Source organism: Mus musculus, chromosome 14 (assembly GCF_000001635.26).
Source record: "Mus musculus strain C57BL/6J chromosome 14, GRCm38.p6 C57BL/6J".
NCBI classification, from domain to species: Eukaryota; Metazoa; Chordata; class Mammalia; order Rodentia; family Muridae; genus Mus; species Mus musculus.
Window position 1 is genome coordinate 103897268 of NC_000080.6, and position 8429 is coordinate 103905696.

At 40.9% G+C, this 8429-nt stretch overlaps 1 long non-coding RNA gene across 1 annotated transcript; it reads left to right on the forward strand.

Moving 5' to 3' along the window:
- The first annotated feature begins 1499 nt into the window (after positions 1 to 1499).
- Positions 1500 to 3377, forward strand: 4930518C04Rik. The gene is made up of 2 exons (XR_383716.3): positions 1500 to 2091; positions 2214 to 3377. It is a non-coding gene; the product is annotated as an RIKEN cDNA 4930518C04 gene (long non-coding RNA).
- The last annotated feature ends 5052 nt before the right edge of the window (positions 3378 to 8429 follow it).

Genomic DNA, 8429 nt, shown 5'->3' on the forward strand with positions numbered 1-8429 from the left:
GACCCAGGAAGAGAACACTCACAACATAATGCTTAATATTCTTCAATGCACATTGTAAATTCTTTTCTAGAAGGCTAGCTTTTAGTATGACTGGCTGATTGGCCCTGTTTTGCTGTTCCTCCTTGCTGTGATGTTTGCCTCTGTGGAGCTATGTAGATGTTCATCTGAGTTTGCAGCCTGAGCCAGGTCATCTGGGTGAGCTGCCTCTGCCTGCAGGCCCCACTTTTCTCAGGACACCACCCTGATGGCCCTTTTCTACCTCACCTGACATTCGTTTCTCCTTAGGATTCTCATCCAATGCATTTTAGTTAAATATGAAACAAAAAAGACAGTCATGAACATGACTCAAGTTCATCCCTAAGTTCATGAAGAGTTGTATCTAAACAAGAAATTGCCTTTTATGTAAAATGACAATCTCCTTCTCTCTCCTTCCTTCTTATCCCCACCTCTTCAGTGTGCGTGTGCGTGTGCGTGTGCGTGTGCGTGTGTGTGTGTGTGTGTGTGTGTGTGTGTTTTGGTGATTGAAACATTGGACCTCATAGATTCTAGGCAAGGGCTCTACCACTGAGCTACACTCTCAGACGCTCTTTTGGTTTTTAAATGTTATTATTAGCTCATAAAGCAGAAGCCTATGTATGACAAGCCTGGTATATTAAGCAACATTAAGAATATCTATCCTCTTGGTCTGGTTGTATAACTCAGTGAGTTAAGATACTTGCCACTGGGTCAGATCCTGATCTGACTTCAGTTCTCAGGCCCCATTGAAAGGTTAGAACTGACTCTGGCAAGTAGTCCTGTGGTCTATAGACAGTGCACGGGCAGGCATGCTTGTGAGAGTGCATGTGTGTGCGCATGCGCACACACACACACACACATCACACACACCACACAGACACACATCACATACACACACCACATAACACACACACACACACACACACACACACACACACACACACACACACACCCCACAGTTCATTAGTTAGGAAATATAACTTGTTTTATGAAAGAATTATTTTTCTTCTTGAGTTTTATATTTTCTCTGGATTTTGAACATTTTGGTATTGAGTAATTATAACAGCTCATGTTAACTGCAGATTTACTTCATAAAATATTTCAAATTTATGTCATACTTGGTATTAAGAATAATGTTATATCATATATAGTATTTCCTCCTATCTATGGCTGAGAACAAAGTGTTGAAAGATTCATTTATTAACTCTTGTTTTTATTCAGTAGATATGCCTTGAACTTTTATGCCATTCTGAGCTCCCGGGAAAAAGAAAGTTACAGGAGATAAACGTTTTCCGGCCTCATATAATTTATGTTGAATGGCAGAGTTAGCAATAAGTAAAAAACTGTTTTACTAATTTTAAGAAAGGAAATATACATGCATGTTTTGCATTAAGGAGGGCTGAGAGTGTTATGTGGGGCGTCACTGGAAAGTCAGGTGACCCTCGAATCTTCTGTGCTCTGAGCTAATGCACGGGCCGCACTGCATACTTTTCATTAACAAGAAGTTGCCCAATAGATGAAACCACACTCATTTCCCCTAAGCCTCACACCCCTCCTGCGCCTGGATGCAGTGTCAGGGTAACAGGCTGCTGCTTCCCACCAGACTCTCACACCACAGAGATGCCTTCAGCTACTTAAATCCTTCACACTGAGAAGAGAAAGGACTCTCGCTGGCCCCTCAAGTGTGAAAGTTTGATTCAGCCCGCGCTGCTAAAATCTCTATCAGTTATAACGTAAATGCAATTTAATGAGATTTCCTGCATCACTACTTCATTTTGTAAAAGATTAAGCACCTTTCACATGAGAAGAATATTTTGACGATATTTGCTGGAGACGAAGAGAAGGAAAGTGACTTGTGTGGGCATGTCTATGGTGAAGCTGTAAAGTCGGAGACTAACCAGGGTTGCCGCTTGCAAAGGCCATTTGTTCTTTCTCCTCAGAGCAGTAAAAGCAGCTGAGAAAATGGGAGTCCGGCATTTCTAGAGGGTTGTCATAGCGACAGGAGTTTGGTACAATACTGTCTATTTACTCGTCCCGACTCTTGGTTACCTCCCTCGTGACCCCGTGGAGCCTGAGGTAATGCATTCTGCACGGTAGCTGGGGTCTGAGGAGGTTCTAAGAACTTGCGGACAATTATGCATTGTGTTTCATTATTCATCACAGTGGGGTAACGTGAATCCCTCTGATGTCCACTGCAGGCTGATCTGAGGCCCCTGTTCACAAGGGAAGTCATGAGGAACGTGTATGCTGTTTTCAAAGCCTTCCCTACCTCCACCATTCTCCTTCGACTCGACAGGAATAATGTGTTTATGATGAGAAACGACTGTCCTGCTTTCTAGAGCTTGACTCTGTTCCAGACCATTGCTTTTTGTACACAAAGTGCCTCCCGCTATCAGAGAGTGGAGATATTTGCTCTGGACTACTTTATCATCTTCAAACCGTCACTGGCAGAAATGTGTGTGTGAGGTCAGCGCATTCATTCCACCAGCACCAGAAGCTAGCGCGTATCTGCGGCTGTAAATAAACAAGGGGCACGATGTTAGAAAAAAAAATGTTGGGGTTCTGACCTGCGCAAAGTCGACTGGAATGTTTCCCTAGTATTTATCCTCTGCTTTTCCAAGCTTTGTATAAACATGAATTTCCAGAATTTTTTAAGAACTGACGCTGATGAAAAAAATTCAGTCTTCTAATGAGTTTGTAAAACACATCAGATTTAATTGTTGAATACTATAAAAACAACAACAACAACAATAACAACAACAATGTGAACAGAAAGAAAAGGTGCATGTGCGTATTGAAGCAGCTTCAAAAAGAACTTTTCATTTTTTTTGTTATTTTTCATCATCAATACTAGAACAAAGACATATTTTATATGCATATTTAAAGAGTTGAAGTAGACGCTTACACTGCAAGAAGCTTAAATTCCAGACTTACTCAAAAGATGAGGAGTGTTGGATGTAAGATATGAATACCAAAGATTCTGGAACAGTCCAAGGCCCTGCTGACATTTTCTTGGTAAAGGAGGAAGATTGACAGTGAGCATAGCTCAGTTGTGAGTGTGTGACACTCAGTCACACAGGATCAGCTGAGCAGATACATCAGGGAGGTGACAAGACTTGTAGGATTGTCACCACATTTTAGGCATCCATTACATATCTTGGATATTAACTCTTTCTTAGATATGAGGATTGCAAATAGCTTCTCCCTCCCCCTCGAGTTTCTTGCCATTCTGTAGATCATTCTGGTTGCTATGCAAAAAGTATTTTTGCTGCTGTTATTTTTTATGATACAACCCACTTACCTATTTTGTTGCTTCCATTACCCATTCTTATGATATTTTATTAAAGAGACCATCACCAAGACCACTGTGAAGGTTTTTTTTTTTTTTTGTATATTTTTCTTTTAGGAGCTTTGTAGGTTCAGATCCTACAGTCTAATCTTACATCCATTTTGAGTTCATATTGAAAGAGATGGGTACAGCTTCATTCTTTTTAGTAACAACACCCAGTTTTCCCAGTATCCATTATTGAAGAGACTCCCCACCCCCACCCCATCCCCACCCCCACCCCATCCCCACCCCCACCCCATCCCCACCCCCTGTGTATTTTGGTGTCCTGAGGGAGACTCACTAGCCTCAGGTGTGAGGCATTATTTGCTAAGCTCTGCATTCTGCTCTGTTTCTGTGGGACTTTGTGTCAGGAAACACTGCTGTGACCACATAGCTTCATCAGATCGGGCACAGAGTAGCATAATACCTCTACTATTGCTTCATTCATGATTGTGTTGCCTGTCTGTGATCTTCTGTGGCCTCATGAGAATTTTAATATTGCTTTCCTATTTATGTAAAGTGTATCCTTGCGATTTGGACAGGGACTGCTGTGAATCTGTAGATTGCTTTGGGTTTTAACACTAACAGTAACAGTAATTCTTATGGTTTTTGAACCCAGGAACTTTCTTTCTGCTTGCCTTAATCTCTTTCACTAGTGTTTACCCTCTTCAGCATCCATCTCTTTATTTTACTCTTTTAGATTTGTTCCCATTTTACTGGTTTTTGGTGAAAAGCGTGAGAATTTTCAAATTTCCTTTATTTGTCGCTGTTACTCTTCCTTCACATCTGCAGGCCTAGCGCAGAGATGATGCTGAGGAGGTGGTAGGTTCTTCATGGTTCTTTCACAGGAGAAATGGGTATCTGCTGATATAAACAGCATAAATGATAAGGAGAATCAGCTTGGTAATTTCATTCTGGATGGTTGTGGTAATGGGAGAATGGAGATATTACACAAGAAATGGGGCAGAAAACAGAAAGACTAGCCCAGGACCTGAAATGTAGAAGTAACTTAGGTTTCATTTTAGAAACAAGAGGCCCATAGATTGCAGTCCTGGATGGCTAAGCTTATGGTGACTTTATTTAGGCTATGGTCTGGCAACATTTTAATTATCTTGTCCTTAAAAACACTGCACAGTATTTACACAGATGGCTAATCATTTGTCTATGCATCCTGGGTCTACTTTAATCGTTTTCGTAACATTTATATAAAAAAATCACATTCTAATGTCATAGACATTTGCTATCCTATACATCAAGTGAAGGAAGATGAGGACAAGGAAACAGCAAGGAGAAAACTGGGGACACGAATGAAAGGAGGGAGGGAGAAGCGAGAATTCACGGTTTTCTTTGACCAATGAGAGCTAGCTACTTTGAGAGAGAAGACTAGGAAATTGTATGCTCACAACCTGAGAGAAGAAAAGGTGCGCATGCGTGCGTGCATGCGTGCCTGTGTTGTAGCGCTGGGAACTGATCCTCCGGCCTTGTACACATGAGGTGACTTTTCCAGCACTGGCTACCCCCCCGCCCCCCCATGCCCCCTTCCCAGGTTCTCTTGGCCCCAAACGCTTCTATCCTTAGTGAGTCCTTGTGCAGTATTCGTTTACTTTATGAGGCCGATCTCATATCTCTCAGACTTCAAACACTCCAAGGAGAATGATCTTGAATGTCTGATGATCTTGCCTGCACCCACAAGTGGAAGATACGTGGCTTATACTACCTGACCCTGCTAGAAATGATTATCCTGAGGAAGGTGAGTTCGTCTGTGGACACCCGAAGATCTCACGACAGGAACAAGGAGGCGATGGGTTTGAATGAGAGGGGTGTGGACCACATGGGAGGATTTGGAAAGAGGAAAGAAGAAATGTCATTATAATCTCAAAAATAAAATTTATTATTGAATTACATAATTCAATACTTTGAGGTTTAAAATTTTCTTTCAAACTGCTTAAAGAGAAGGTACAGTAGCTTGTATGGAAAACTGTGACAAATACAAAGTTCTTCACACAGTAGGAGCTTTGGATATATTTCTTTAAAATCAAGGTATTATTTTCATCATCAACTGCAGCATCGATTGCCAATGAGAACATTAAAACTTTGGCCTTAATACTGTGGGATTTAATTAGTTTTGTATTATTGAAATTAATTTTTTTATACAGTATATAACCATCATGGTTTCCTCTCCCCCATCTCCTCTCATATCTTCCCCACTGCCCCACCCATCTTTAGACAACAAACAGGCAAATAAAAAAAAATAAACATAATAACTGTGGATTTGAAATTTCTTTTGGAGTATGAGAAATATGTTTTAAATGACTGTATCACAAAGAAAATTGGTTAATGAAATTATGAAGTGAAAATATGAAATGAAATGATGAAAAATGAAAGTTATTAGGCAATGGGCTGAGTACTTGAAAGATTTGAATTGTCAGTCAGCTAAATGTTAAGGTGAGGTAGCTAGAGCCCTGCATCCTATCAGACATCACTATCTGGATGAGGTAGCCCTCGCTCTCGCCCTATCAGACATCACCATCTGGATGAGGTAGCTAGAGCCCTCGCCCTATCAGACATCAGGATCTGGACAAGCCGGAAAAGCTGGAGTTTAGACAGTTTCTGAGAACCTTTCCTGAGAATGTCCCTGACATGTCCCGGGGCTTTGGGACATTTTCTGGGTGACACAGCATGAGAAATATCAGCTCTGCGAGCACGCAGCACACAGGTGCCCTTGTAAATGACAAAATGGTGGTTCGGAGCTTCATGGGAGAAAACACTAACCATGGAAAACTCTTCCGTCTGTATGGAGGAGACAGATTTAAATTGCTATGGAAACAAAAGGGAGTGGCATTTCGGAGGGGAACTTTATCACAGGAGCTGTCTATTATGACAAAAGTTTTGGAGCTTTAGTAAAAAGAATGATTGGCTTCAATTACTGAAGAATGCACACATATATCCAAAACTGTGTAATATGACCAGAATGTCAAAGCTCTTGTAAAATGAGCAGATTTGAGGTCACAGATTTGGAGTTTAAATCCCAGAAGGACATTTATTTCTTGTTATTGGGCTATACAGGCCACAACCTACATGAAGGCCACACAGCTCAAGTGCTTCTCACAAAAGACATACATATGTAACCAATACACAGAAAGGGCTCCCTGCTCCCTACTTCCTACTGGCTCCTTACTGTTTGGCTGATTTCCACTACCAAAAATTGAATTAAGTCCTCTATCCCCTTTTTTCCAGTATTATTGTTCAGTGTGCTCTTTTTGCAGTTGATTTCTTCTGCTCCATATAATGTTTACATGGCTGACTTGTGTTGTTGTGTCTAGCTGTAGTCTAATGGGTTTCCTCCCTAATTATATTTATACAATTTATACAATCTACATTTACATTTAATGCACATCTGGGCCACTTGCACGTTTTGCTTATCTGGAGTGTTCCTAGGAACGTTCTTGGTTATTCGCTTTTTAAACATCTGAATTCATTTGTGTTGGCCTGCTAGGAAGGCTAGCCGAAACAGTGAGGCTGAGGGAGCTTACACAACGGAAATCAGTTATCACAGTGTTCTGGAGAATGGAGTGCAGAGTGAACAGGTCAGCAGGTTTGATTCCCCCCCCCCCCCCCCCAGCATTCTCAGGATCCCTGCAAGTTTCCTGTGTGCTCGCTCCTGGCGTTTCTTCCTTCCCTCAACTGAGAGCAGATCCGACAATCTCAAGTCCTGCCTTGCTATGACATTCCATCTCCGTTACCGCCGCTTTGAAGTCCTGATCTTCAAAAAATCATAGCGACATTGGGGATTTCAACTTTTATCAGCTGGATTCCAGGGGGTGTAATTCGTCCCATAACAGCATTTTTGGAGATATTTACTTAGAATACATTCCTGAGAGTTAGAAGTAAGCACCCTCAGCTTTAGGAGGGTGGCTTTCCATATTTATCCAACTGTTTTGCATTCTGCAGGCACTGAGGAGCCTTCCAAGTACATTCACATTTTGGTATTATCACGTCCCCTTTTGTTTTTGTTCTCATCATAGAGCCCTTGCTGGCCTGGAATTCACTGTCTCCATTAGACTTGTCTAGAACTTGCACAGATGACCGGCAACTCCTTCTGCAGGCCAATGGCTGGGATTGAGGCTGTGCCCTCTCTCATGCAGCTGCTATTACCATTTTAGCCCCTCTGAAATGTTTATAGACCCTTATGGGCTAGTTAGCATCTTCAAATGATCATTAAAATGTACTGTTTTTCATGCTAATTTCATTTGGATATCATTATTCTGAGTTGTCTGTTGAAGATTTTGGGCTGTTTTATGTCATTGTTTGCCACTTTCCTATTGGTTTGTAAGCATTTCCACATATCCTGGAAATCACATCATCTTTGTAGAATATGTGACTATTAACTATCTTTAGTTTGTCAATTACCTTGCCATGTACCTTAATCATGTTTTCATCTTTATAAAGTCTTCATTTTAATAGAGAAAATAAGTTACAAGCTTTATTTTGAAGTTTTTTTATTCTATATTTATTTGTGTGCGTGTGTGTGTATGTGTGTGTGTGTGTGTGTGTGTGTGTGTGTGTGTGTGCTATGTGTGGTGGTATCAGAAGACAGATTTCAGGACTTTGTTATTTCTTCCTTCTACTATGTAGATCTGGGTATCAGACTGGGTTGTCAGGTTGGCTGTCAATAACCTTCCTGGATGAACCATGCCATTGATCCAATGTGCCCGCCTTTCTTACCTTATTGAAGTAATCTTTTCTTGACAAGATCGTGAAGATTTTTTTTTATATATACATTTTGAGTAGTCTTTGTTTTCACATTCTGCTTGTTTGGCACCTAAAACTGATACTACATATGGTCTGAAGTTGGGAAGGGGAATATGACTCAAATTTCTTATATAGATATTAAGTGATTCCAAACCATCCTTGTAAAAAGACCATCTTTCTAGCTATACTCTATAGTTGCCTTTGGTGTAAGTTAGGTGATAATTCTAATTCTGGTCAGTCCTTGAATTTGGTTTCTTTATTTCCTTGGGTCTGTATACCTGTCCTTGACTTGCTATCACACTGTAGACTGCCTTTGTAATAAGGCTTGACTAAC